This window comes from Sander vitreus, chromosome 3 (assembly GCF_031162955.1).
Source record: "Sander vitreus isolate 19-12246 chromosome 3, sanVit1, whole genome shotgun sequence".
NCBI lineage: Eukaryota > Metazoa > Chordata > Actinopteri > Perciformes > Percidae > Sander > Sander vitreus.
This window is the reverse complement of record NC_135857.1, coordinates 23,427,721-23,437,485: the sequence shown is the minus strand read 5'-3', so window position 1 is coordinate 23,437,485 and position 9,765 is coordinate 23,427,721.

Sequence of the window (9,765 nt, the reverse complement as noted above, 5' to 3'; positions counted from 1 at the left end):
GTTGCACGATGGATGTTGGTGATGCTGACCCTGAGGGCAATGCCTTTACCAGATACCCCCCTCTTTTTCTTTCTCTGTCTCTCTCCCTCTTTTCCTCTGAGGACAACCGAATGCCCTGCATTTTTCTTGTTCCAATCGTCTTTTTCTATTTTTTCTTACATTTTTTTTCAAATGAGTTTTATTTTAAACTGGAACATTCCTTCCAGTGCATTTGCCTGTGTTTGACTCTGGCCTCTTCTCGTCCTCTAAAGTGATTGATGTTGGCGGACTGGGACACACGCCACGGGAGTAGGTTAGGGGTGCTGGGGGGCACAAGCTTTCTTCCGTCACCTCCCTGAGCTGGATGCAGGGGGCAAGACAGTGGGCCAAAGGGCGGCCATCTTTTTCCCAAGCCTCTGGTTTGGTCTCTAGAGAGGTGGAGGGGGCCTGCGTGCGTGTGTGTGTGTGTGTGTGTGTGTGTGTGTGTGTGTGTGTGTGTGTGTGTGAGGGAGTCAGGATTTGATGGGATTTGCTGATGTTTGTTGCCAGAGACACACTCCTTTGGAGCCCCCTCTTCATTGCTCCCAGTGCTAAAGCGTTGACATAAACATTGCTTAGTGGAAAAAAATGGCCGAGCATTGACCTTTTTTTTTCTTTTCATTCTTCTCCTAAATCTTACACTATGCAGACCACAGGTCTAAGATCATTCTAGCCACCTGGCGATGTTGTCAGAGTCATTTAGCTCTTGTTGATGGTGACACATATAGAGCTGCTGAGGTTTTTGTGCTACCAGTATATAGTGTTATGAGTCTCTGCTAACTTTATACGCAGCCAAATAACCTCTGACACTGTCTCCACACCCTGCAGCCGTTGCTTTGACTCATTTCTCTCAAACTGAAAACACGGCTTCCCCTTGCAATTTCAGTACACTCATACAATTTGTATAGTAATTGTAAGTATAGAGGTACAAAAAATATTTCAACTTCCAACCGCTGTGTAAGTGATATGGCACCGCCAATATTTATACTTTGAAATCACGTGCATAATTTTTAATCACTGAGGTTGTGCCAATTTTCAATTATGATTATATGCTCATTAACAGTGAGCAAGTGTTTAATTTATTTGCTAGAATATAATGACTTAATTAGTAGGGCAACACCACTTATAAGGCACCCCTTTAAGTGTAAATGTAAAACTATCATCAGCAACAGTACATTTGTGAAAACAAATAAGTGTAAATACAAACTCATCTTACTATATTCCTTAATACTGCAATAACGTTTGTTTTGTGGCCAGTTGGGGGCAGCGGAAACAAGTCATGAACACATCATTGACTTATTATCACCTTTTAAGTTGATACTGTAAACCTGTTAGCAAACAGTTGCTTATTGACACATTGAGTAGTTATTGTTCATGTGGAGTCGTGTTTTCAGGCAAATACCTTCTTTTAGCTTTGTTGGTGTCTATCAACTCCTGAGGAAACTCTCTGGCTCTTTAACTGCTAAATGCTCCACTATGTTCACCAGCTAGTTGCTAATTGTATATACCTGCGGTTTGGTGCTGATTAGGTAGTGTACAGCAGGTTTTTAGAGCTTTATCGCAAAAAAATTATGCTATGAGAGCGGTGGGTAGGGTGGGTCAGGACCTACCTAGTCTCGCATTGCCAAACCGATTTCCACACGCTAGGGAGTAAGGTCTGTCTCCACACATACATTTCAGGATAGGAGAAAAATCGCTCTGGGTTGTTTGTATTTCTTTAAACCAATCACAATCGTCTTGGTACGGTCGCAAAGACGGTGGCTCTGCAAAATGGTCTTAGGAAGGAACATGTTTTGGTGGAACATTTGCACTCTCGCAAAAAAAATAAAACGCCACATACAATATTAAATTAAGTTAACTGTAACAGTAACACAACAGTAACATGAGCTATATAAATTAGCTTGATACATGGTTAAATGTAAATTGCTGGGTTTGGTACCTTTTTTGGGTACAGACCGAAGTACGTTGGTGCCACCGAGGACCAGTTCATGTTAAACAGTGCCAAATTTCGGTACCTGAGAGCGTGTATGCACAAGCTTAGCTGTTCTTTCTGCATGTTGACAGAAAATAAGGCTCCGATACATACACGCAGAGCTGCAGTGCAGACTTAGTGAAACTACATCAACTCAATGCTTTGGTTTACATGTAGGGACCCTCATTATGCTACCGTGGAAGTGTGGTGCTATTTTGAGCCTTGTTAGTGGTATACTGCCGTGCAAAGCGAAAAGACCGTAACTCAATTTTGGTCGAAAATGAGTTATTGTTATTTTTGGAACATTAAAGATCTGCTTTATCATGTGGACAAATATCTTGAGTCAATTTTATTGTTTTGGGGAGAAAATTGTGTTTTGTCTTTACCGTAACTTCAAAAGCCGTAGAGAAACCAAGGCAGAATACCGTAACATCAGTTACGGTTCTTTGTCTTTGTTTCATGTCACTTCAGAATGCTCAAAGTGAGTTAAGGTACTCTGTAAATGCGATGCCCGCGCACACAGCAGAGGACGACGCTGACATGCAGCACATGTACCTGACTGGGAAAGATACCGCTACGCTCATTACTGTAAGTAGGCTACAATAAAACCTAAAAGTAAATACATATCAATACCCACTCACCTGTCTACAGGCATACACATGTAGGAAGCAATATATTTCAATCTCTGTCTGGGCGCAGTCCACTCTCGTCCACTGCGCTGTTTACACAAACACACCTCTACTCTACTCTTAAGTAGCGAATTTTGTCAGTTTGTAGTCTGTTTATCTTAGTTTGCCACAAATCTTGAAATTTGGACAACTTCTTGTGAACTTAACTGCTGGCTAAACTAACCATGCAGAGCATCTATGGATGTATTATAAGACCAAAACAAACCAATGTGGCTACTTAATATGCACGTGAATGACGGCATCTTTATGTTCACGTCTTCATTCTTGCAATGAGTCTAAATTAGTGCCTCATATCCAAACAGAATAACATGCTTTATAAGCATTAAAACATCAAAACACTCTCATGCTTAATTCTGACATCTGTCAGAGAGTGTGTGAATCAATCATGTGACTGCCTGTGTGGTACTAGTATGAGTATGAAATACAGAAAAAAACTTACTGATATATCATTTTCATATGATGTTGATAAATGTGAAGCCATTTTTATCATAGTGAGTCCAATAGGGTTAATATTGCTTACATTTTAAGTAAAAGTTATCATTGTTATCATTAACATTAACAATTAACATTAACGTTAACATTGTGCTATAAAATAGAAGTTAAGGTATTTTGCCTTGGTATGACCGATTGTCATTTTGTGGGCAATGCTAAGGCAGAATACAGTAATTTCCGAAAAAGGGTCAAAGGTCAAATTTGTTTTTGTAGATAGATTAATACAAGTATACACTACAAAATGTGAAAATTACAATATTATACCTATAACTCAATTGTCAGGACATTAAGATAACTTTAAAGTAATTTTTCTCAGTTTCACACTAGAAATAGCGATTTTTACTTTCCTCGTGCCCCGACGAATTGTGTTACAAGCTAATTACCGTTTTGCGATGTAACTGGTCACATTCGATTAGCATGAAAACATATCCCAGAGAACGGTCGACACGGTACCCATGTGCTATTAACCCCTAGGTTAGATGAGGTAGATTTTGCGCCGGAATTGCCCTTTAATAATTATTTGATTTAATATGTTTTGATGATGTTGGGTTTGGGAGGAGAGAGGGTGGTGTTGTATTTTGTGCGGTGAGTAAAATCTTCTAAACAAATAACAAAGTGTTCTAAGTAAATAGGGTTAATAGGTTTGGAATTATTTTTACAACTAAAATAATTTTTTGTTATTACAGAGGGAAAGTATCGAAAAAAAGGTACCAGAACCAAATTTCAGGTACCGGTAACAGTACCTAACTCTAACCAGTTTATTTCCGTGTGTATTTTGTCCATAGCAATCCCCTACCCATCTGTCCCAAAACATCCCAGTTAGATAGTAAATGCCATAAACATATTCTATATAGAATAATTCACTGAAAGAACCAAGCAGGCTTGCCTTGTTGCACAATCCAAACTTTCTTCAAAACTTGCCATTTTCAGCGTGTAGCGTGCTAGCTCGAAGTTTGTGCCTTTATAACGCCGAGGGGTGATACTTTTCTCTGTAGGTTCATCACTGAGTAACCCCTTTCACATTCTCATTTAATATATTGGTATCTATATTGAATAAAAATATTGATTATAGCCTTAAGCACCACATGTAAGTCCTTAGTTCACAACATTCCTAAATGTCCCACAAACTAAATCCGCTGTCATCGGTATACAGTGGGACAAAAAAGTATTTAGTCAGCACAAATTGTGCAAGTTCTCCCACTTAAAAAGATGAGAGAGGCCTGTAATTTTCATCATAGGTACACTTCAACTATGAGAGACAAAATGAGAAAAAACATCCAGAAAATCACATTGTAGCATTTTTAATGAAATTATTTGCAAATTCCTCGGGAAAATAAGTATTTGGTCACCTACAAACAAGCAAGATTTCTGGCTCTCACAGACCTGTAACTTCTTCTTTAAGAGGCTCCTCTGTCCTCCACTCATTACCTGTATTAATGGCACCTGTTTGAACTTGTTATCAGTATAAAAGACACCTGTCCACAACCTCAAACGGTCACACTCCAAACTCCACTATGGCCAAGACCAAAGAGCTGTCAAAGGACACCAGAAACAGAATTGTAGACCTGCACCAGGCTGGGAAGACTGAATCTGCAATTAGTAAGCAGCTTGGTGTGAAGAAATCAACTGTGGGAACAATTATAAGAAAATGGAAGACATACAAGACCACTAATAATCTCCCTCGATCTGGGGCTCCACGCAAGATCTCACCCCGTGGGGTCAAAATGATCACAAGAACGGTGAGCAAAAATTCCAGAACCACACGGGGGGACCTAGTGAATGACCTGCAGAGAGCTGGGACCAAAGTAACAAAGGCTACCATCAGTAACACACTACACCGCCAGGGACTCAAATCCTGCAGTGCCAGACGTGTGCTTAAGCCAGTACATGTCCAGGCCCGTCTGGAGTTTGCTAGAGAGCATTTGGATGATCCAGAAGAGGATTGGGAGAATGTCATATGGTCAGATGAAACCAAAATAGAACTTTTTGGTAAAAACTCAACTTGTCATGTTTGGAGGGGAAAGAATGCTGAGTTACAGCCAAAGAACACCATACCTACTGTGAAGCATGGGGGTGGAAACATCATGCTTTGGGGCTGTTTTTCTGCAAAGGGACCAGGACGACTGATCCGTGTAAAGGAAAGAATGAATGGGGCCATGTATCGTGAGATTTTGAGTGAAAACCTCCTTCCATCAGCAAGGGCATTGAAGATGAAACGTGGCTGGGTCTTTCAGCATGACAATGATCCCAGACACACCGCCCGGCAACGAAGGAGTGGCTTTGTAAGAAGCATTTCAAGGTCCTGGAGTGGCCTAGCCAGTCTCCAGATCTCAACCCCATAGAAAATCTTTGGAGGGAGTTGAAAGTCCGTGTTGCCCAGCGACAGCCCCAAAACATCACTGCTCTAGAGGAGATCTGCATGGAGGAATGGGCCAAAATACCAGCAACAGTGTGTGAAAACCTTGTGAAGACTTACAGAAAACGTTTGACCTGTATCATTGCCAACAAAGGGTATATAACAAAGTATTGAGATGAACTTTTGTTATTGACCAAATACTTATTTTCCACCATAATTTGCAAATAAATTCATTAAAAAAAAATTTTGTCTGATTTTGTCTCTCATAGTTGAAGTGTAGCTATGATGAAAATTACAGACCTCTCTCATCTTTTTAATTGGGAGAACTTGCACAATTGGTGGCTAACTAAATACTTTTTTGCCCCACTGTATGGGTTGATATATTTGATCTAACTTTGAAAGTGGGTAAATTACAAAGGATTTTACTGCAAGTCACTTCTTTGGGAATGGATTGGGTGTTGTTAAAATGAATTGTGCTAGTGTGAGAAAGTGTACAAAGCAGATGTGAGGCTGGGATTTAGGATGTTAAAGGACCATCGCATGTTTGGCCCAGAGCCCAATGTCACACACACTTCTTCCTGACAACAACCATGCCATGATGATATTTACACTAACTTACGCTACTCTTCACTATCCGACACTCACACCACAGGGACTGTTCCCATTCCATGACTCCCACTGTGGAAATTCACTGTGTGTGTGTGTGTGTGTGTGTGTGTGTGTGTGTGTGTGTGTGTGTGTGTGTGTGTGTGTGTGTGGACGGTCTCAACGAAATCCATGCATAAATATTACAGATATGCATACACACTCCACTAACATCCTGCAGTGATGCACACTCCACATATTCATTCATTAAATTCACACCCTGCACTCTGGTGTGTATTGTATTACAGCATCCTCCCATTCAGTAAAGCAGGCACACAAACACGCACACATCCACTCCCAGGCACTCACGAGTTCACTGTACATTTAAACATGCCCTCCCATTTAGTACACACAGACACAGCTGTGATCTGGCACTCAGGGACCATTAGCCTGTGTTTTATTTGATGTGATTTGACAGCTGGACAGTTGGAAGAGGAGGGGAATGGGGTGGAAAGCAAAGGAGAGTGGGTGGAATACAGTTTGGGAAGAGAAGACATATAAAGGGAGGGATAAGTCACAGGACTGGGACTGGGGTTGGTGGGAGGAGAGGAGACGAAGGGAGGAGGATCTGAGATGTGGAGCCTTAAGGGGAGGGGAGGGGGGGGGGGGGCATCGCTTCTGATGAGGGGCACGTCCTCACGGGCGCAGGCCCATTTTTTTATTTCTAAAAGTAAACAGGCAGCCTGCGGGGGTCTGGGAGGTTATGGGAAAAGAGGAAACAGTGATGCTAATCAGGCCGGTGCACACTTCCCCCTCCAACAATAAAACAAAACAAGAGTGGAAACGCAGAAAAGCGACAGACAACTTTGGAGGGATGGGCTACATTGCCATGGTCCTTGATTTGAACTGCAAAGTGGGATGACAGTTCCAAGGCAAGAGGTGTTAGTCAATAAACAGAGGAAATAAGTAATCTGTTATTACTACACTAGATGTTGAAGTATTTTTAGAATCTCAACTATTTGAGTTTCCACATGAAGCTTCTGAGAAATGGTTGCATTGTGCATTGAAATCGGGCATTTACAGTAGATTCACTTTGGATTTTCTACCCCATAACTCAATGTACTGCTTTGCTGAACTATAAAGAAACCATCTCAAAGGTTGATTTCTGGTGAATGCACTTTTTCTTTTGATGAGATTTATTTATTTGAGTGTTTTTCAAAATACATACTCTTGACTCATGTCTGGGTGTTTCTGTCACTTAAAGCTACTGGCTATGTACCCTGCTTGAAGAAACACCCCTTACCCCTTACGTTATTTTTAAAGATTTTTAAAGAGGCTCTGCTCCAAAGCATCAGCCAAACAAGTCTTCCTTTGCCAGAGTTCTACGAGTTTTATTTCTAGGAAGTGTTAGTGTGGTAAGTTCCTCCTGATAGTGTGGTGACTAATTACAAACCACTTCAGTTAGAGAACATGCAGTTCTGAAACACATGCAATCACTGACGGGTGATGATGCAACAGATGCCAGCTCATCAGGAAAGGTGGTGCTTTAATGCATCCTAAGAGAGACCTCCCATTGTTTTAATGTTTATATCATGAGTTTAGCAATATTCACACACTGTTAACTACAGTGAGTGTACACCGGTAATGGTAGAGTGAATACCTCTTACTGTGTCTTGTAATGTGCATTCATAGTTGAATTCCATCCTATTGAAGGTTAAAGTCAATTCTTACCTATAATCACTCAATATAAAGGACATTCAACAATTAATAAAATACAACAAGCAGCAGCTGTATATAATCACAGCCAGATCATTATTAGTTCAGTGTTGCTACTTACTATAATGTACAACCTTCATTTATTCAATGAGAAATTAATTAAAACCTTGGACTGATGTATTTTTCTCTCCGCTTCAGGGACTAGTGAAGCTTTCTCTGAGAGCGCGGTGATAACAGAGAGAAGGGAGGGCAAGACGAGAAGAGGGAGGTCTGGGAGGCAGAGAGACTCAGAGAGGGGTGGGGATAATTGAATTATCTGCACAATGGAGTGATGGGGGGCACGTGGTGCTGCTAATGGAGGAAGAGATGTCCTTTTTAGCGAAGCTAATTGTTCAGAAAAGAGCTGAGCCTTTGTTCAGGGAGGCCCTGCTACTTTCCCAGTGCACTTACATGCACACAATTTAGTAGAGCGCACATACACACATGCACTTGCTGACACACACAAACACATGCTCTCAGAAGAGACTTTGGAATGTGAGGCACAAGGCGAAGATGTACACAAGCACAGTACACATACGCGTGCGCACACACACACACACACACACACACACACACACACACACACACACACACACACACACACACACACACACACACACAGGGATACACCACTCCTGTCCCAGCTAACTCTCTGATCTCAGCAGGAGTGCGTTCAGCCTGTGGCACCTTCAGACAGCATCCACCACAGATAGCGTTGAGACTGAGCTCCTAGACACAGGCTACAAGGACCCCACTGTTTTACTGTTTTACTGTCTGCTGTATGTGTGTGTGTGTGTGTGTGTGTGTGTGTGTGTGTGTGTGTCCGTCACCCATCTAAATGTGTGCTTGAGCGTTTGTAAATGAGCGACTGATTGATTACATGCTAAAGGCTGTCTATTCACACAACATACCAAACCTGTCAGGCCATATCCATTGTCTGACAAGTTTTACACTTTGTCTCAGCTAAGTCATCATTTCAGATTCTATGGCTGTAAATGTGAAATAAAGTACAGTGTTGAAATCGAAATACTCTTGTGACTTGCTGCAAGGGCACCGACATCAAAGACTGATATCACTTGACAGCTGTATGGATTGCTCTAAATCGAATAACCTTTCAGTTAACTCTGTGAAAAGTAGCAGGTGCAATGGTTACATCTAGGGATTATAGACAGGCAGACAACACAGATGTGCCAAGCGAGGCACAGACAGCGAGCAGGAGAGAGCAGCAAGGAGAGAGAAAGCTGCTTTAGCTAGGGCTATGCTGCAACACAAAATGAGTGAAACTGTCAAAACCATGGCAACAGCATGTGTCAGGTGAAGAAAAGAGACACTGAAACCACAACTTGTTTGATCTGGGACTTTTCCTCAAGTGTGCTGGTACATACACTGGCTGGTTGTTTCATGAGTGTAAGACAATTAACAATCCCTTTGTCTAAATAGGAAATGACACAGTTTGTTTCAACAATAGTTGTTTTTTGAGTTTGTATTGTGCAAAACTTTGACACAGGCAGTTCACATTTCATCAAGATCTTGATGAAGATAAACTGTTTAGTATTTAACCATTCCATTTTTTAATGGAAATCGTCTTCGTCATGTCAGTGTCCTGTTCATGAAAATGTGTTTGTCTTCAAGGTCATTGTACACCAGACTGTCTCAGGGCAATAGAAATGGTCATTGCTCTGACAGACAGATCAGTAACACACTGTTCTGAGATACAAGAACAGAAATATATTCAGAAGTTTCCTGGCAACAGGGATTTAAAGCAGCAATGCTTTGTCAGCAACCTGTCCGTTTACAATTGCAATGTCACTTTAATAGATCAGTCTTTATCCTATCAGTTGTATTGTGCATTCTGAAAATGAATCCGTAAAAATACAATTTAAATGATTTTACTGAAA